The 21,593-nt window shown below is 43.4% G+C and overlaps 1 pseudogene; it reads left to right on the top strand.

The window, feature by feature from the left end:
• The first annotated feature begins 14,283 nt into the window (after positions 1-14,283).
• LOC126471785 (5S ribosomal RNA) lies at positions 14,284-14,402 on the top strand (annotated as a pseudogene).
• The last annotated feature ends 7,191 nt before the right edge of the window (positions 14,403-21,593 follow it).

The following is a 21,593-nucleotide window of genomic DNA, read 5'->3' as shown; positions in this document are numbered from 1 at the left end:
GTTATTTGGCTGTAAGGGTGCCACGGTACCGCCATAGTACTGCAAGGCAACAAGCATCCGGCCTCGCAGCATCCACTGGACGTGTTGTAGCGAGGCAAACTGTGTACAAATGGCTTCGGCAGTGTGGCCTTTGTTGTCGGAGATCTGCTGTATGTGTACTTCCGACGCGTTTTCACAGAAGGGAGCGTCTAGCGTGGAGCTGTCAACATGCCACCTTGATGGTCGAACGGTGGGCCAATGTTCTTTTCACAAATGAGTCCCGATTTGGTCTGGAGAGTGATTCTCGACGGATTGGCTTCTGGGGGGAACGTGGAAAACGATTTCGAGACCCAGCCATTGAGGAGAAAGAATGATGTCGAGGATGATCCCTAATGGTGTGGGCAGGGATTATGTTGAACACCTCTTCATGAACACGTCTTTATGAAATTGTATGGTTAAATTGGCAAGGTTTTATTGCTGTCGTGTATCATGAAGAGTATTTGGGACCTCATGTGCTGTTGTTTCGAGGTGCAGTGGGCCCAGATTTCGTATTGCTGAACGATAATTCTCGACGTCATAGAGCACTCGTGGTTGATGTTTTCTTGGAAACGGAAGATATTGCTCGTTCTCCCGATTTGAATCACATAGAGCACGTCTGGGATGCACTATGGAGACGGATCGCATCACGTCAGCATCCACCAACCACTTTCCAAGGCTTGCGAGCAGTGCAGCAGGAAGAATGGGTGTTACTGCCTCAACATCATCTCCTAAGGGCTTCTGCACTTGCGCTTTGTGTATCAGCCGCTGAGTGTGCTGCTCATGCTAAGCAAGTCGATATTGCGGTCAACGATTCTGCAAGGATCATCTCAGGATGCTTGAAGCCAACACTAGTGCAGAAATTGTATCCGATTGTTGGAATAGCCCCACCCGATATCCGGAGGGCCACTGCTACAGATAATGAGAGGACAAAGCAGGAGAATGACCCCCGACATCCTCCGTATGGTCATCAGGCAGCAAGATCCGCCTTAAATCCAGCAAGAGTTTCCTTGCTAGGACTGCGCCATTGGAGGGAGCACCAGAGGCAATTCGTCTTGCAACGTGGAAGAGCTCACTGCCCGTAGACGTATCACCAAAAACAGTACTAGCTCCTGGCGCAGACCTACAATACTCTGTATGGAGGTCCCTCAACCGCCTAAGAGTGGGCATCTCCCGATGCAAGACCAACCTGAATAAATGGGGAATCCTTCCAGCGAGCGCAGACATCTCTTGCGACTGTGGGGCTGAAGAAGATCCAAGCCACCTACTTTTATGTCCCCTCGTGGACGACCTGTGCACGGTACAAGATGTTTACGAAGGAAATGACAAAGCTATAGCAGCTGCTACTTTTTGGAAATGCTGACCGGACACGGAAATGAATGGACTGCCTCAGCATGAGACTGATGACATGATTCACAGCATGCCCCGTCGTTTGTCAGGCCTGTATCGCTGTCAGAGTTGGTCACATACACACTGACAGCATTAACCAGTTGCCGGAATATGTGTGTAAATCCGTTGGGTTGGAGAAAACGAAGAACATTTTTGTCTACGTTATGCATGATGCAGTTGGTTACGTCCTGTATTCTTCATATTGTTTCTACTTTACTATCACCTGTGTATACTGTTTTGTGGCAAAATAAAAGCAACATTGTAAAATTCCCGTCCGTTGCTTTAATTCTGGATACCAGTCTGTATGAAATAGCGGTAAGAAACTACTATATTGCGCGAGCATTAGCCGACTAGGAAGTGTTTACACCGTCTTAGCTTGGCGATGTTTCCTATTCCGCGACGCGTGGCGAACAGTGCAGTAGATTCTTGCTTCGTTTGACGACGGCCAGCCCCTTCTGGCTGTGCGCACTTCGTTAGCGGGAGACCGTCAGCGAAACGTAAAACCGGAGTAAGAAACTTGACGTGTGAATCTTTCAGCTTCTCCTTTAAAAGAGTCCATAAAAGTGTCGTTACTCGTGCGGAATTCGGAAATGTGGGAATACCTTTTAACTACAAAAGTTGTATCATTTGAGGCGCAATCTTCTGCCATGCTTTGAGAAGAACTCGTACGAGGCTCATCAGCGGGAGGCGTAAAAGCTGCGAAACACTCATCACTGGCGGTCCAACTTGTTACCAACACAAACTTTTTTCTTGTGAAAGCTCTTCCCCTTACTTGTGCGTCTCTTAGTGCGACTCGCACTGTTACACATTCCTAAGAGTCGGGTACTGTAAAGCAAGACACACGTACGGGCGAAACCCTATTTCGTTTACGTCAAACCATATGAAGTTCGAACGATGCTTCATTAGCCTCTGATGGGGCGCGAGGCCGGCTGTTTCACGACATGTACTTCAGGTCACTGGTGGCGAGGTAAATCTGCGCTTTCCTAATTGGCGTAAATTTTCAAGATTTTCGGAAGGGTGTCTGAACATCAAATTAAAAGAAATTCATCAGCTGCTTCTCAAGAAAGGCATCATTATCCACACCTACATCTATATTTCGCAAACCACTGTATCCTTTTACGGAATGGGCTAAATTGTCTTTTCTGATTGTTCCTTTATTTCACACATTTGACACTTTGTTCCTACGACATGTGTGAACAAAGGTAATTTTGTTCTATACATTATATAACAAAATTATTTTACTATAACAACAAAGCATAGCCTGCAGTATTTGTAATAATCATTCGTGGTTGGTGTAAACATATAATACTGTCATGATCAAATGTTAGGTTCCATTTATTGTTGCCTATGCGGTTTTTGATAGATAGTGATACGTATTCATTCTCTCACAATGTTGGGCTCAGTGATAGAGGTCGTATTATAATCGATAGGGAATATCCTCGATGAAATACACATTTTTGTAACTTCATTGCTTTCCCGCTTGACGGGAGGAGCCCCATTTCCGAATGTTAGACGTACTGAGGCATGTCGTACAACAGTGAGTGGCGTGTGTTGCTATGTGATGTGGAGAACGTATGACAGCAGTGAAGAAGGTATTTTATTGTTTTATTTAAACGTTCGTGTTCACTGTGAATAGATTGCGATTTTTAGATGAGTATTTCATTTCCATTTTATTACCATAATGGATTTTTATTGCAACAACGGAGTGATTTAATGTGGGTTCGTTTACACACACATCGCATCTCGGCAGGTAAAGTAATGCAAGTCAAACAACGACAATTTTTAGTTTGTCGCAAAAAAATACGTGTGAAGTGCCCCAACGTGCACGAAGTACGTCACATCTCTATCTCGCAATTTGTCCACTTCTAGGTCAGCAAGACAACTGTCACTTCAGCGTTGCTAATGCTAATGGCAGGCCTGCATAGGTCATTCAAGAAGAGTGGTACATTCCGAGTTGTGACACTTTTCTCGTATAAGGTAAGCTGAATGTTGGTTGGTTTGGGGTATAAAGGGACCAAACTACAGAGTCATCAGTCCATAAGTTGAATGTAATTTTTTATGTCGTTGATAATTACAATGTCTGTTTTTATACAGTGTCTGTATCTTACATTACAATGTCCTGTACGCATGCATGCCTGATGGAACAGACGCTGTTTTGACGTTTACAGGTGTAGTAAATATTACGTTGCAGAGTAGAAGAAAGAAATAGAAATTTCTGCTATAAAGTAAGTTCGTACTGAATCCCTTTTCTCGACGAAAAGCATTCCCGCGTTATATAAGCCCATTTATGATTTTATGTTTTCGTAGATTGTGTTCCTTTCATTATACGTAATTGATGTTCCTTATTAAATTGTATAATTTTTCATAAACTGTTATTTTGCATTTTGTATTTTTCTAGTAAAATAATTTAATTTTTTTTATTTTTTATTCTAACTTACGTAATAATTTCACCTGATGGAGGTTCGAATGTCGTATTATATTACAATACATAGACAGGGTGAACATTAATAGCTGAAGGGACGGATTTCTGACTGGAAATGGAGGAAAAAGGTCCCATGAACATGTGTTCAGAAATGCATCGTTGTCACGGTAGAAAACATTGACGAGTGACAATTTCTCTGACCACGTGCTGTATGTTCCTTGTGTGTTGCAGGCTGTGTGATTGACTCAGAGTACTATAAGCAACAGAATGGTCCGGTAACAAGTTCAGATGGTGTTTCTGTACGGTCAAGAAGAGGCAGCACGGCTGTACCAGAATCCGACCGTATCACACGACATTTCAGGCCATTTTTGGTGTTTGTGTAATCATGGGCCCTTTCAGACAGATGAACGTGCAGAGAGGAGGAATGTTTGTATACTAGATTTGGAGGACCTATTCTACTGGACAAGCTCCACGCAAGTATCCCACCATCATGGTGTAAGTCAAAGTACGATTATATGTGTCCTGCATGACAACCGGTACTGTCCCTTTCACCTGCAATCCTATGGAGTCCACTTTCAACAGCTGTTGGTTGGTTGGTTGATTTCAGGGGAGAGGACCAAACAGCAAGATCATCGGTCCCATCGGATTGGAGAGGGATGGGGAAGGACGTCGGATGTGCCTTTTCGAAGGAACCACCCCAGCATTTACCTGAAGCGATTTAGGGATATCACGAAAAACCTAAATCAGGATGGCTGGACGCGGGTTTGAACTGTCGTCCTCCCGAATGCGTGTCCAGTGTACCAACCACTGCACCACCTCGATCGGTGAACAGCTGTTGTGACGTGGATGCGATGCAGCTCTTTCCTGTGGTCAGGAACGATTTTCTGTTGTTGCACGCACACCGTCCATTTTCAGACACCTATTCACAGAACTTTTTTCCTCCAGCTCCAGTCACGAATCCGTCCCTGTGCATATACTGAAGCGCCACAGAAACTGGTATTAGCATGCGTATTCAAATTCAGAAATATGTAAATGGGAAGAATAAGGTGCTGCCGTCGGCAACGCCTGTATAAGACAACGAGTGTCTGGCGTAGTTGTTAGATCGGTTACTGCTGCCACAATAGCAGTTTATCAAGATTTAAGTGCGTTTGAACGTGATGTTATTGTCAGCGCACGAGCGATGGGATACACCATCTCCGAGGTAGCGATGAAGTAGGGATTTTCCCGTACGTCCATTTTACGAGCGTACCGTGAATATCAGGAATCCGAGAAAACATCGTAACTCCGATATCGCTGCGGCCGAAAAAGGATCCTGCAAGAACGGGACCAACGACCACTGAAGAGAATCGTACAACGTGACGGAAGTGCAACCCTTCCGCAAATTGCTGCAGATTTCAATGCTGAGCCATCAACAAGTGTCAGCGTGTGAACCATTCGCCGGCCGGGGTGGCCGAGTGGTTCTAGGCGCTACAGTCTGGAACCACGCTATCACTACGGTTGCAGGTTCGAATCCTGCCTCGGGCATTGATGTGTGTGATGTCCTTAGGTTAGTTAGGTTTAAGTCGTATTAAGTTCTAGGGGGCTGATGACCTCAGAAGTTGAGTCCCATAGTGCTCAGAGCCATTTGAACCATTTTTTTAACCATTCAACGAAACATCGTCGATAAGGGCTTTCGGAGCCGAAGACCCACTCGTTTGCACTTGATGACTGCGCCACACAAAGCTTTACTCCTCGCCTGGGTCCTTCAACACCGACAATGAACTTTTGATGGCCCTGGTCGAATGCGTATCGTTTCAAATTGCATCGAGCGGATTGACGATTACAGTTATGGAGACAACCTCATGAATCTATGGACGCTGCATGACATCAGGGGACTGTTCAAGCTGGTGGAGACTCTGTAGTGGTGTGGAGCGTGTGCAGCTGGAGTGATATGGGATACCTGATACATTTAGATACGAGTCTGACAGGGACACGTACGTAAGCATACTTTCTGATAATCTGCATCCATTGATGTCTATTGTGTATTCGGACGGACTTGGGCAATTCCAGCAGGACAATACGACGCCCCACACGTCCATAATTGTTACAGAGTGGCTTCATGAACACTCTCCTGAGTTGAAAAACTTCCGCTGGCCACCAAACTTCCCAGACATGAACATTATTGAGCATATCTGGGATGCCTTGCAACGTGCTGTTCAGCAGAGATCTCCACCCGCTTGTATTCTTAAGGATTTATGGAGAGACCTTCGGGATTCATGGTGTCAGTTCCCTTCAGCACTACTATAGGCATTAGTCGAGTCCATGCCCCGACGTGTTGTGGCACTTCTATATACTTTCGGGTGTCCTTGCATGATATTAGGCAGGTGTACAAGTTTATTTGGCTCTTCAGTGTGTAAAGAGTGTGTCAGAACTCTCAATTACATTGAAAACATTATAGCCAAGTTAATGCTATTCCTTGCATTGTGTAAGCACTCAGATATGGATAGTAACAATCTGAGGGCGAAACATGGAAGCCCAATTCTAAGCATTGTTGTGAGACGAGGTCTGTCTGCGAGAGTGGAAGTAGTAATGTCGGTCGAGAGCTCGGAGACAGAAGACGTGTCATGCTGCCCCTACATGGGTGATTGCAGATCTTACCATACTCAAGGCTTGATTTCATTTATATAGCCAGGAGAGATTTACATAGCTTAACTACGCCTGACGATGGAATTCAAGGCAAAATTCGCCAGCATAGCGCAAAAGCAATTGCAGGGCTAGGCTCGTGATCGTTAGTCCGAGTTTCCAATAATCCCATGTTTTGCTTTTAAGTTAAAGAAGCCTCCTTACCCTCCAAATAATAATAATTATTCTCCACATCTAATTAATAAATACACTGTAGTTATTAAATGTTAGTGTAACTTTGAAACTGAAATAATTTATTAATGTGGCATTCAGCCATTATTGACACTTACGTCATTGTCATGATGATTCTGAAGTTTTAAATAAACTTAATTTATGAAATCCCTTCTAATAAATTATTTAATAGTTAGCAGGACCAAAGCAAACTCCTTTTTATTAAATTAATTCTTAATAACAATAACCTTTAGCCGCTCCTGCTGCATGCTGCTACGAATTGCTGTAAACCACATGGAAAATGGCAGTCTCCTAAAGAGGTGAGTGCAAAACTTAGGACCAAAACAGAGACACTGACATTCCACAATACGTTATGTAGTCTAATATAATAAATTCCTTTGCACAAGTCAGACCCTGTACTTCTAAATTCTGACTTGTAAATTATTGTTTAAAAACGCAGTCATATAGCTTAGATATTCATTGTTACAGGTTCATTTGTTCCTGTAGTTGTTCAAATTCAAATACGCAGTCAGATAGCTTATCCAATTGTTAGTTTTAAGTTTTTCATGTACCGCTCTGTGGAGGGCTTAAATGACAGTGACACTGACAGTCATACAACACGCACACAGTGTTATGCAGGCAGATTCCGTTTGCTCAGGTTGCTCATCAAGTCTATTTTCACAGACGAACATTGTTGTACCTACGTTACATATATTTTACATGTAAGTTATAAGTGTATATTATCTGAGGTGAGGAGGTGGCAAAAATATTACACGAGTACTCGTAACAAAAACAAAACAGTTCTTAGAAAAACAAGAAAAGTGACACAACTCAATGAACTAATTAATAATTACCTGATAACATCTCACATTCGACTAGAAAGGACCACTTCTCCATATTACTACTATATACAATGTAATGGAATTTACTGCCAAAAATGTTTACTTACCATCTAAAGGAAGCTTATACTATTTCAAAATAAATTTTATTGAATTCTTTAAGTCGATTTATCTCCAGTATTACATTTTTTAATTGTGTCACAGTTCTTGCCAGAGTGCGATATATGGTGTAGTCAACACATATGCCGTTCTCCGAATGTTTTCTTTCAGGCTTAGATGGTACATTTTCCTGACCGAGGTAACTAACTGTTAATTTGGATATGGCGTTTTAAGTGTTAACGTATCCTGCCAGGATGTTTTTATTATAATTTACTTTTACGTGATTATCTATGCTCTATTTTCTGCACATCACAATTACGATTGTCATTTACATAAAAATAATTGAACACTTCCATCTTCTCTTGTGGCATCCGTTCTGTTACGTAGGTATTCCTACCGAAACTAGCCGTCAGTAAAGCACTGTTCACTAAAAGAAACTTGTGGTCTCAATATGATTTTCTTCTTTGTCAAGTGCATAGAAGACGGTACTTCCCATTGTACCAGTTATGGCTTCTCCCTGTTCCATTCACGATGGAATGCGGTAAGTATGACTACTACAGTGCATCTGTACATCCCCTAATTGGTCTAGAAAGTGGCATAAGTCACACCAATACCCAAGAGAGGAAACAGGAGTAATTCACTGAATTACAGACCAATATTGCTAATATCGATTTCCATTAGCATTTTGGAACACACACTGTATTCGAACATAATGAATTACCTCAAAGAAAACGATTTATTGACAAATAGCCAACACGGATTCACAAAATATCATTTTGTGAAACACAAATAACTCTTTATACTCAAGAAGTAATAAGTGCTGCCGACGGGGGATGTCAAATTAATTACCTATTTTTAGATTTGCAGAAGGCTTTTGATAATATTCCTCACAAGAAAATTCTAATCAAATTGCTTGCCTTTTGGAGTATTGTCTCAGTTGTCCAACTGGATTTCCTTTCAAAAAGGTCACAGTTCGTAGTAAATGAAGGAAAGTCATAGTGTAAAACAGAAGTATTATCTGGAGTTCCCCATGGAAGTATTACTTACCCTCTGCTATTTCTGATCTACACTACTGCCCATTAAAATTGCTACACAAGAACAAATGTAGATGATAAATGGGTATTCATTGGACAAATATATTATACTAGAACTGACATGTGATTACATTTTCACGCAATTTGGGTGCATAGATCCTGAGAAATCAGTACCCAGAACGACCAACTCTGGCCGTAATAACGGCCTTGATACGCCTGAGCATTGAGTCAAACAGAGCTTGGATGGCGTGTACAGGTACAGATGCCCCTGCAGTGTCAACACGATACCACAGTTCATCAAGAGTAGTGACTGGCGTATTGTGACGAGCCAGTTGCTCGGCCACCATTGACTAGACGTTTTCAATTGGTGAGAGATCTGGAGAATGTGTTAGCCAGGGCAGCAGTTGAACATTTTCTGTGTCCAGAAAGACTCGTACAGAACCTGCAACATGCGGTCGTGCATAATCCTGTTGAAATGTAGGGTTTCGCAGGTATCGAATGAAAGGTAGAGCCACGGGACGTAACACATCTGAAATGTAACGTCCACTGTTCAAAGTGCCGTCAGTGCGAACAAGAGGTGACCGAGACGTGTAACCAATGGCACCCCATACCATCACGCCGGGTGATACGCCAGTATGGCGATAACGAATACACGCTTCCAATGTGCGTTCACCGCGATGTCGCCAAACACGGATGCGACCATCATGATGCTGTAAACAGAACGTGGATTCATCCGAAAAAATGACGTTTTGCCATTCGTGCACCCAGTTTCGTCGTTGAGTACACCGTTGGGATCCAGCACGGCGTTCCGTATTACCCTCCTGAACCCACCGATTCCATATTCTGCTAACAGTCATTGGATCTCGACCAAAGCGAGCAGCAATGTCGCGATACGATAAACCGCAATCGCGATAGGCTACAATACGACCTTTATCAAAGTCGGAAACGTGACGGTACGCATTTCTCCTCCTTACACGAGGCATCACAACAACGTTTCGCCAGGCAACGCCGGTCAACTGCTGTTTGTGTATGAGAAATCTGTTGAAAACTTTCTTCAAGTCAGCACGTTGTAGGTGTCGCCAGCGGCGCCGAACTTGTGTGAATGCTCTGAAAAGCTAATCATTTGCATGTCACAGCATCTTCTTCCTGTCGGTTAAATTTCGCGTCTGTAGCGCGTCATCTTCGTGGTGTAGCAATTTTAATGGCCAGTAGTGTACATAAACGATTTAGTAGACAATCTGAGCAGATCTCTTAGATTGTTTGCAGATGATTGTGTCATTTACAGTCTTTTAAAGTCGCGAGGTTGTAAAAAAAAAATTCACATTGATTTAGACGAGAAAGGCTGCGAACACAACTAAGTACCTAGCGATAACAATTATGAATAACTTAAATATGACCGATCACATTGATAATGTTGTGGTGAAAGCAAACCAAAGATTGCGATTTATCGGCTAGACAATTAGAAAATGCAATAAATCTACTGAAGCGACTGCTTACACTACACTTGTCAGCCCTCTTTTGGGGTATTGCTGTGGAATCCGCATCAGATAGTATTGATGGAGTGCGTGAACAAATACGAAGAAGAGCAGCTAGTTTTGTATTATCGCGAAGTAGGGGCGAGAGTGCCACGGATATCATAAGCGAATTGAGGTGCCAATCATTAAAGGAAAGGCATTGTTGGTTGAGGCAGGATCTTCTCATGAAATTTCAATCAGCAACTTTCTCCTCACAGTGTGAAAATATTTTGTTGGCACCCAACCACACAGGGGGAAATGATAATCAAAGTAAGATAAATCAGAGCTCGCACGGAAAGATTTATATGCTCATTTGTCCCGCGCGCTGTTCGAGAGTGGAACAGTAGGGCAATTGCTTGAAGGTGAGTCGATGAATCCTCTGACAAGCACTTAATTCTGAATTGCAGAGTAATCATGTATATTCAGATGTAATATATTGTCTTCGCGATGCCTACGGGAGCCACAGGTAGGGGGTTGTAGTATGTTTCCAGATTCCTCACTTACCCCAGTTTAGCGAGAGAAAAGCGCATGGCTGGGCTTTCAGGACAGATACCACACGCAAAGAGGAAGAAATTATGTTACAGGGACATAGGTCCACAAACATTTTATTACTATGTTACATATCTTTTCCTAAAACTCTTCGCAGTATCTTGAAAACAATCTCCTGTATATTAACCAGCAAGGATCCAGAAAACATAGATCATGTGAAATACAACTCACACTTTTCTCACTTGACATCCTGAAAGCCACGGATCATTGTAGAGGATGCAGTATTTCTCGACTTCCTACATGCATTTAATTCAGTACCACATTTGTGCTTATTAATGAAAGTGAAATCTTATGGGACATCGAGCGAAATTTGTGACTAGTCCGAAGATTCTTTACAGTAAGGAAACAAAATGCTGTCTTGGATGTAGAATCGTAGATAGATGTAAAAGTAGCCAAGGACGTACACCAGCGAATTGTGTTAGGACATGTAGCATACTGATGACCTCGCAGACAATATTAATAGTAACCTCAGACTTTTCGCAGATGATGGACTTATCTATAAAGAACTTCCATTAGACCTTGATAAAATTTCAAGCAGGTACAAAGATGGCAACTTGCTTTAAATATTCATAAATTCAAAACTAATCAATATGTCGACAATATCAATGAGTCCCAACTGCATATAGTCAACTGACAGAAATATATCGGTCCAACATTTTTAGGGATGTCAAATGGAGCGATCATACAGGCTCAGTCACAGGTAACACAGGTGGTATATTGGCAAGATACTACGAACATGCATTCCGTTTGCATAGGAGACTGCTCAAGAACCATTTGTGTAACCCATCCCAAAATACTCCATAGAAAATAGGACTAACAGGAGATTTTCAACAGATACAAGGTACTTACAAAGTTTCAGTAGCCAGCTTTACTTCGAAAATCGAGGAATATACAACACCCACCTGCGTATCGCTGGTGTGAACACAAGATTAGACTAATTACAGCTCGTACAGAGGCATTTAGGTAATCATTGTTCCCGCGTTCCGTATGTTACTGGAACGAGAAGAAGCCCTAGTAACTGGTTAACAATTCACAGTGTTTTGCAGACTAATCATGTAGAGATACATAAAAATTAGCAAGGGAAAAACACAGAAACAGCACATACCAGCGTAACCCATGAAAATCTTTCTCACATAATATGCTCAAAATGTCCTGCGATGGTACATACATACATCAGCCCACCGTCATATTGAAACCCGGACGAGCTCCTCTGTTTCTCCAATATTGCGTACACTTATTAGCCAGAAATTATGACTACCCGTCCAGGCGATAGCAGCGCCACCTGGCGAGGAATGGCTGCTAGCCAGACACACGCACGGTGCATGTAGTATCAGTGAGCGTGCTGTCCGTGGGTAGAATGGGGAAGGAGCGCGATTTATCTGAGTCTGACCTTCCATAACACAGGCACTAAGAATCTGTACATCTTGTACAGCTGTTCCGGACACAAGAGCTTTTAAATACCAACACAAGTAAACGCCTCGAAGACTTAGGTTCCACGAACTTGGAGGGGAGAGAATCGGTCCAACCCTTCCTACCCCTCTGTTATTTAAAAGCCCACGACCATTAACAATGAAATGAGGAGCAGCAGCCCACATGAAGTAACAAAGATTTTCATGTGGTACGCTGGTAAGTTTCGTTGCTGTGTTTCACATGAATAATGTTATATGAAGAGTTGTACAAAATGAGTTCTTGCTTGTTAATAAAGTGTTTTCGGAAAAATGTCCATGTAATATATTTGCTTTTTCTACTAACAAGGGGCAAAAATTAGTTGCTCCCCAACATACATCATGCCATCTCTAACCCCGATAACGGCCGCAATTTGGCAAACAAGAGACTTTACATGCTTCTTGAGGTATGACGTATCCAACTGAGTCACTCATTCGTAATTGGATCTCGTAGAGCAGTGGATATCAACCTTTCTTTTTTTTACCAGGGACCACTTTGATTTCTTTGTTGTTAGCAGGGACCATAAGGTTCAAGAAAAATAAACCCTGTGTCAGTCTTAAAATAAAAAATAAAAATCATTAGTATAAATCTTTATGCTATTCTTAAACTCAAAAGCACAACAGTTTTAGTAGCAAATTTAATTCGGTTTGCATTTGTGGAGAAAACCATGAGTTAGCGAAAGTCGATTTCTAGAATTTAAGTGAACGAAATTTCTTCTTTACACAAAAAAACTGCTTAAGAGAATTAGATTCAAATTCGTTCTTACAGTTTCTATCAGTTGGAAATTTAATAATCTCTTCTTGGATTTCTTCACAGCTTTACCGGCACTAAAGTTAAATAGGTTGCGAATCAGTTTTTGTTCGGTTTCAGCATCTGTGTTCTGGCAAGTAATAATTGAATCAATCAGCCAAAATTTGCAGATGACGATGTTTTTTTGTATGTCTTCCCTAACAGCGCCATAATATTTATAATCGAGTGATTTTAATGTTACGAACGCAGAATATTTGTTTTCGTCAATTTCATCCACCATAACTGAGCCGGCCGGTGTGGCCGAGCGGTTCTAGGCGCTTCAGTCTGAAACCGCGCGACCGCAACGGTCGCAGGTTCGAATCCTGCCTCGGGCATGGATGTGTGTGATGTCCTTAGGTTATTTAGGTTTAAGTATTTCTAAGTTCTACGGAACTGATGACCTCAGAAGTTAAGTCCCATAGTGCTCAGAGCTATTTGAACCACCATAACTGAAATTTGCAAATAAAGTTACTTCCATGAAATAAAGGCACGGGATTTATCTTCAGAGATAAATACATTTTCATCTCCTTTTAAATGTCTATTTCTGGAATCTTGCAATTGCATTTCAACTTATTTAAGGTGTGGAAATATTCACAAAATAAGCCAAATGCATCTAAAACGTATGATCAAAAAAGTGCTCTAGTAGGTCTTCATTTTCTTCTCACCCAGAAACAACTCGACCTCTCCTCTAAGTGCGTGTAATCTACCCAGCATGTTTCATTTCGACAACCAACGAATTATTGTGTGAAATAAAAGGCTCTCATGGTCGGAGTCCAATTCAGTGCACAACTTTTTTTATTTATTTTTATTGTTTTAGGTGTGTGTATATGGGACTGCTTTGTTAACATTTACCACATTTATGGCCAATTGCATCTTATTTTAAGGCATTCAGCAAGGGTATGGGAAGCTAATGCCTGCCGGTGTATGATACAATGTGTTGTTAATGCCGAAGGATTCTTCTGTTTTATAAACGTCGTTAGACAAAGCGTGATCCTAATACAGCCGGAGTGACATCCATACAGAAAATGACGAACTTTTCTCACACATTGGTTCAAATGGCTCTGAGCACTATGGGACTTAACTGCTGAGGTCATCAGTCCCCTAGAACTTAGAACTACTTAAACCTAACTAACCTAAGGACATCACACACATCCATGCTCGAGGCAGGATCAACCTGCGACCGTAGCGGTCGCGCGGTTCCAGACTGTAGTGCCTAGAACCGCTCGGCCACACCGGCCGGCCTCACAGAATGTTTACGAAAATATTCTGTTGTTATTTTCCTAACGTCCATACCTTTTGATTTCATTTCCTGTTCGTGCAAAGCCGGATACTGCATATCTCTACTTCGTGTGATGGCCAGCGGCCCCGCCGCAGTGGTTACACCGTTTTCCGTCAGATCATCGAAGTTAAGCACTGTCGGGCTGGGCTAGCACTTGGATGGGTGGCCATCCGGGTCTGCCGAGCACTGTTGGCAAGCGGGGTGCACTCAGCCATTGTCAGGCCGCTTGAGGACCTACTTGACTGAGAAGTAGCGGCTTCAGTCACGATAACTGGCAACGGCCGGGAGAGCAGCGTGCTGACAGCATGCCCCTTTACATATGCATCCAATAACGGCTGTCGGCTCAGCATGAGAAGGCGGTCTGCCCTTACCGTTGGGCCTTCCGAGGCCCGTTCGGACGGAGTATGTAATGTTGTATTCTGACTAGGTAATCAACGAAATAAACGTAAGTGTTGTGTAATTTTTGCCGCGCGGGATTAGCCGAGCGGTCCGAGGCGCGGCAGTCATGAACTGTGCGGCTGGTCCCGGCGGAGGTTCGAGTTCTCCCTCATGCATGGGTGTGTGTGTTTGTCCTTAGGATAATTTAGGTTAAGTAGTGCGTAAGCTTAGGGACTGATGGCCTTAACAGTTGAGTCCCATAAGATTTCACACACATTTTTTTGAAATTTTTGTAACACACACATATATAGGTATACTCACGCCTATATTCCCATTCATAATACCTAGTTTTGATTAAAAGAGCTTAACATAGGTGGTGTCCTTACCTCTTTCACGTAAGTCAAAAATTGACAAGAATTTGAAGACAAACGGTTAGTCAAACTACTGATGCGGTCGAACCACTAAACAGGCAAACAGAATCACTGATACCGCCGAACAAGGCTGAAGACTGACAGACCGGCTCCTGCAGCCCTGTGACGTCGATACTCGCGCCCGCCCGCCTCGCCCGGCGGCCCTCAGCCCCGGCCAGCCGCAGTCACTGTTGGTCACGGGGGTGCTGTGCTGCACAGCCCGCGGCACAAAAGGTTAAAAATTTAAAATGAATAAAAGTTTGAAAGCTTAAATCTCTTGCGGGCTATATTTCAGATCTTGCGGACCACTGGTTGGGAGCTAATGCCATAGAGACAAACAACTCTGGCGATATGGATTGCTACGTTTCACTCACTGTTCCAGATTGCCCCAGAAAATCTATATAGAATTAATAACGAGTAACAAGAATCATGTGCGACCAACCCTGTGAAAATGGTTGTTGCCATCTTGGAAGATTGGAATATCCACAACATACTCATTAAAGAGAAGATAGGGTGAAACTTGATTAGCAAGAATGTGGAAATAAATACCCTGGTCCATAGTCGCAGTAACTTGAATGAGTGAACTCAAGTCATGGTGCGAAAAACACTACACGAGTGCAGTGAAGGTAATTTTACAGACACTGTTGTTACGACGTGCTTCATGGCTGTGGGTGGTACACTATTATTGTGGACGTGTGGGACAGTCTGCGTTGAGACACCAACAAATCTGACAAATCCGCCAGTGAAGATGACGATGTGGTGGTGGCATGGGTGCAGCAAGGTCTGTAACGCTCATACGAAAATACAATGAGGTGAGCTGTGACGAAATAGAATTTAAAAGCTTCTGCTACAATTAAAAGTAATTAAAAGACAACAAAATATTTGTACACACAGTCGGAGATAGAAAAATTATATAATGTTTCAGATATAAATCTTAAACTAAAAATGGAAAAAGAGGAGGAAATAATTAAAATTTCATAGCAGACAGAATAAAATTTTCACTGTGCAGCCGAGCGTGCGCTGATGTGAAATTTTCTGACAGATTAAAGCTGTGTGTTGGACCTAGACTCGAACTCGGGACCGGGTTCGTGTCTTGGTCCGGCATACGGTTTTAATCCCCCACGAAGTTTCATCATAGCAGGTAGCTGTGGCTGGCTGATCGCTGGAATAAAAAGGATGAGCCAGTCACTCTGGCCGGCCGGAGTGGCTGAGCGGTTCTAGGCGCTACAGTCTGGGACCGCGCGACCGCTACGGTCGCAGGTTCGAATCCTGCCTCGCGCAAGGATGTGTGTGATGTCCTTAGGTTAGTTAGGTTTAAGTACTTCTAAGTTCTAGGGGACAGATGACCTCAGAAGTTAAGTCCCATAGTGCTCAGAGCCATTTGAACCAACCAGTCACTCTGTAACACTCGGAAATCTCTAGCCTAAGAGCTTAGGCGGGAGTCTAGACAATTCACAAGCTCTCATCACAGTCGTCTAGTCATCAGGTTAAATAGGGGGCAGACCAGCACCGAAATTCGCTTCCGCAATATCAGCACAGTATAAAATGCACACAGTTAAAATGTAGCCTACAGTAATTTGCAAGCCACACGAGGCATCGTAGGTGAGGTGGGGGGAGTTCCACTTGGCAGAGTGAAATGCCATGCGTTGGGGAGGGCGGTGGTGGTGGTGGGGTGGGGGGGTGGGGGGGAGGGTGCCCAATGCCCAGTTCGGAGGCGGATCAGGGCCACTTCATTTCGCCGAAGAGCCCGGCATGAGGAACGCCAAGCCTGGCTAGTTGGATTCAGAAACTGCAGCTTATTTTCGACCACAGTCAGCCACTCCTCCTACCACAACTGCATGGACCTCCGACAGATCAACACACTTGCAGCCTGCAGGGGAGTGCCACATTGTGTAACGTCATGTTCTGTGGAGGCTTGGAGGCTTGCTTGACGGCTGTGTCTACTTGTTCATGTCCACAAATTCCCTCATGCCCGGCAGAATGATGCACATCTTCCGTGCCGCTGTAGGACGTAAGTAGATGATGCATTACCTGGACCGTTTTCCCTGTTGGATAAATGTGCCGCAACAACCGTAAGGCACTATGGAAATCACAGCAAATGAGAAACTGTTTGCCCTGAAGACGCCTCATCCGCTCTAGTGCCTCCAGTATCTTACGGTGTGCTGCGGAAAATGCAGTTTAGTCACAGGGAAGGTAAATTTTGAACACGGTTTGGAAAGACGACTGAGCACCCAAGGGAGTCCTCTTGTTTGGACTGATCAGTGTACACATCTTTAAAACCGTAATGCCTGTATAAAGAATCGACGCAAACCTCCATGCATAACTGTGTGTTCACGTCTGCACTCGAGCAATCGGTACGATTCTCACGCAGGAAGAGACTTACTTATTATTGTGGTGGCTTTGCCTAGGCATGTAAATACTATTTACTGTGTCCGTGTTTAACGGTCTACTATGCAATGTTCTTGAGACATGCATCCATGTCTGAAGGTACTGACACTGCTGCGATATACAGCTGCATGAAATACAGGGAGTGTATTCGCAGTTGCAGCGTCTGTTCCTTCACACATGCATGTGTGTCTGAAGGACATTGTATAGTAGGCCGTTAAACACAGACACTGCCAATAGTATCCAAAATAATTCTGGGTCTCTGTAGGAGCTAAGGTGGAGATCTGATAAATCCATTCAACCTGTGGTCATGAGCATGTCCAAAAACGATAGCTCCTTTCTAGCAATCTGTCATTTATCCACGTCGATATATTATACTGCGTTGCTTCCACACAATTGATTGACGCCTACACATCACCCCAATGCCACGACGTATGTCAGTAATGGATATATATTTCACTAGAATCAATCCAGTTGATAAGTCTCATACCTGACTTCTAAAGAACAAACATTTTAAGCGCTTTCATCTCCAAGTGCACCCTTATTCACAAATGAGTCATCCCCTGTTTAGGGATGTTGCGGGCAAGTGTCGCGCTAAGGAAAGCATATACGCGGATCAGACACCAATCTGAAGTAATCGGCTGCGCATCTAGAAATCCAGTGACGCAACCGACTTTGACAAAGGTCAGACAGTTATAGCCTGACGCCTAGGAACCAGCTACTCGGAAGTAGTAGCCTGTGAGAGTGCTATTTCTAGCGCATTTCTATCTACTTTCCGATCTTGACCCTTGACCCATGACTCCTGAGAGGATAACAACTTAATTCATTGGTCTCTAATTGGGCTGTTACGTAATTCTGTCTCTCTGGAGCCTCTCTGACGCTTGCCGCTACCTCCCCCTCTCCCCCTCCCCCCCCCCCCCCCCCACCGCCCTCCTTCCTGGTCTAGTGTTTTGCGAGGTCCAATAGCGTTTGAGTATCGACGCGTTTCGGCCAGTGGGCTGCTGAGCCCAGGGACTCCGCGTGGAGTAGCATTTCATACTATCAAACGCATGAGGAGCATCAGCGCTAGTCATCCGACAGCAACATCAGCATTATCAGTGGCTATATAAATTCACAGTATTCCAAAAAAGACATTTTCAGCAGCTGCAGGCGGCTAGTAAGTATTTGTCAAGTATATTAGTGCCATTGCTGCTATTATAATTGTTTCCCATTGATATTGAAACTATTATATTTATTTCAGCACTGTTGCCTCCAGCAGCAGCAGCACCAGTCGCCACATAAATTCGCAGTATTGCAAAGAAAGTTATTCTCAGCTGCAGCAGCAAGCAGCAGTACTATGGTAGAGCATAGGTAATACAGACGAGTCAGTGACGAGTTGCATTTATCACAGTTTACTTTTGCGCCAGCACGCACAAGCGTTGGAAAAAAATTATCTAATGTTTTTCCCTAGCTGTCGTAAAGCGACAGTAGTGTGGCCAGGTAGCTGAGAAGGTTAACATGGAGTCAACTTCCTTGAGCAATAGTATCAGTTTACCGTGGTGTACATCGAAAAGAGGGCTATAAACCTCGAACTACCGGCGGCAGTAACTGGTACAAACACTCTAGGTAGCAGGATGGCATAGGGAGAGAATCAGATAATGTCTATAATAAAATACGTCAATTGAGATACACTACTGGCTATTAAAAATGCTACACCACGAAGATGACGTACTACAGACGTGAAATTTAAGCGACAGGAAGAAGATGCTGTGATATGCAAATGATTAGCTTTTCAGATCATTCACACAAGATTGGCGCCGCTGGCGACACCTACAACGTGCTGACATGAAGAAAGTTTCCAACCGATTTCTCATACACAAACAGCAGTTCTACATCTACATCTACATTTATACTCTGCAAGCCACCCAAAGGTGTGTGGCGGAGGGCATTTTACGTGCCACTGTCATTACCTCCCTTTCCTGTTCCAGTCGCGTATGGTTCGCGGGAAGAACGACTGTCTGAAAGCCTCCGTGCGCGCTCTAATCTCTCTAATTTTACATTCGTGATCTCCTCGGGAGATATAAGTAGGGGGAAGCAATATATTCGATACCTCATCCAGAAACGCACCCTCTCGAAACCTCGCGAGCAATCTACACCGCGATGAAGAGCGCCTCTCTTGCAGAGTCTGCCACTTGAGTTTATTAAACATCTCCGTAACGCTATCACGGTTACCAAATAAACCTGTGACGAAACGCGCCGCTCTTCTTTGGATCTTCTCTATCTCCTCCGTCAAACCGATCTGGTACGGATCCCACACTGATGAACAATACTCAAGTATAGGTCGAACGAGAGTTTTGTAAGCCACCTCCTTTGTTGATGGACTACATTTTCTAAGCACTCTCCCAATGAATCTCAACCTGGTACCCGCCTTACCAACAATTAATTTTATATGATCATTCCACTTCAAATCGTTCCGCAAGCATACTCCCAGATATTTTACAGAAGTAACTGCTACCAGTGTTTGTTCCGCTATCATATAATCATACAATAAAGGATCCTTCTTTCTATGTATTCGCAATACATTACATTTGTCTATGTTAAGGGACAGTTGCCACTCCCTGCACCAAGTGCCTATCCGCTGCAGATCTTCCTGCATTTCGCTACAATTTTCTAATGCTGCAACTTCTCTGTATACTACAGCATCATCCGCGAAAAGCCGCATGGAACTTCCGACACTATCTACTAGGTCATTTATATATATTGTGAAAAGCAATGGTCCCATAACACTCCCCTGTGGCACGCCAGAGGTTACTTTAACGTCTGTAGACGTCTCTCCATTGATAACAACATGCTGTGTTCTGTTTGCTAAAAACTCTTCAATCCAGCCACACAGCTGGTCTGATATTCCGTAGGCTCTTACTTTGTTTATCAGGCGACAGTGCGGAACTGTATCGAACGCCTTCCGGAAGTCAAGAAAAATAGCATCTACCTGGGAGCCTGTATCTAATATTTTCTGGGTCTCATGAACAAATAAAGCGAGTTGGGTCTCACACGATCGCTGTTTCCGGAATCCATGTTGATTCCTACGTAGTAGATTCTGGGTTTCCAGAAACGACATGATACTCGTGCAAAAAACATGTTCTAAAATTCTACAACAGATCGACGTCAGAGATATAGGTGTATAGTTTTGCGCAACTGTTCGACGACCCTTCTTAAAGACTGGGACTACCTGTGCTCTTTTCCAATCATTTGGAACCCTGCGTTCCTCTAGAGACTTGCGGTACACGGCTGTTAGAAGGGGGGCAAGTTCTTTCGCGTACTCTGTGTAGAATCGAATTGGTATCCCGTCAGGTCCAGTGGACTTTCCTCTATTGAGTGATTCCAGTTGCTTTTCTATTCCTTGGACACTTATTTCGATGTCAGCCATTTTTTCGTTTGTGCGAGGATTTAGAGAAGGAATTGCAGTGCTGTCTTCCTCTGTGAAACAGCTTTGGAAAAAGGCGTTTAGTATTTCGGCTTTACGCGTGTCATCCTCTGTTTCAATGCCATCATCATCCCGGAGTGTCTGGATATGCTGTTTCGAGCCACTTACTGATTTAACGTAAGACCAGAACGTCCTAGGATTTTCTGTCAAGTCGGTACATAGCATTTTACTTTCGAATTCACTGAACGCTTCACGCATAGCCCTCCTTACGCTAACTTTGACATCGTTTAGCTTCTGTTTGTCTGAGAGGTTTTGGTTGCGTTTAAAGTTGGAGTGATGCTCTCTTTGCTTTCGCAGTAGTTTCCGAGTTTTACTCGGCACGTACCTGTCTAAAACGCATTTTACGATTGCCTTGAACTTTTTCCATAAACACTCAACATTGTCAGTGTCGGAACAGAAATTTTCGTTTTGATCTGTTAGGTAGTCTGAAATCTTCCTTCTATTACTCTTGTTAAACAGATAAACCTTCCTCCCTTTTTTTATATTCCTATTAACTTCCATATTCATGGATGCTGCAACGGCCTTATGATCACTGATTCCCTGTTCTGTACGTACAGAGTCGAAAAGTTCGGGTCTGTTTTTTATCAGTAGGTCCAAGATGTTATCTCCACGAGTCGGTTCTCTGTTTAATTGCTCGAGGTAGTTTTCGGATAGTGCACTCAGTATAATGTCACTCGATGCTTTGTTCCTACCACCCGTCCTAAACATCTGAGTGTCCCAGTCTATATCTGGTAAATTAAAATCTCCACC

Source organism: Schistocerca serialis, chromosome 3 (genome assembly GCF_023864345.2).
Source record: "Schistocerca serialis cubense isolate TAMUIC-IGC-003099 chromosome 3, iqSchSeri2.2, whole genome shotgun sequence".
Lineage (NCBI taxonomy): Eukaryota > Metazoa > Arthropoda > Insecta > Orthoptera > Acrididae > Schistocerca > Schistocerca serialis.
Note: the sequence above shows the minus strand (reverse complement) of the source record. Positions and strands in the feature narration are given on the sequence as shown.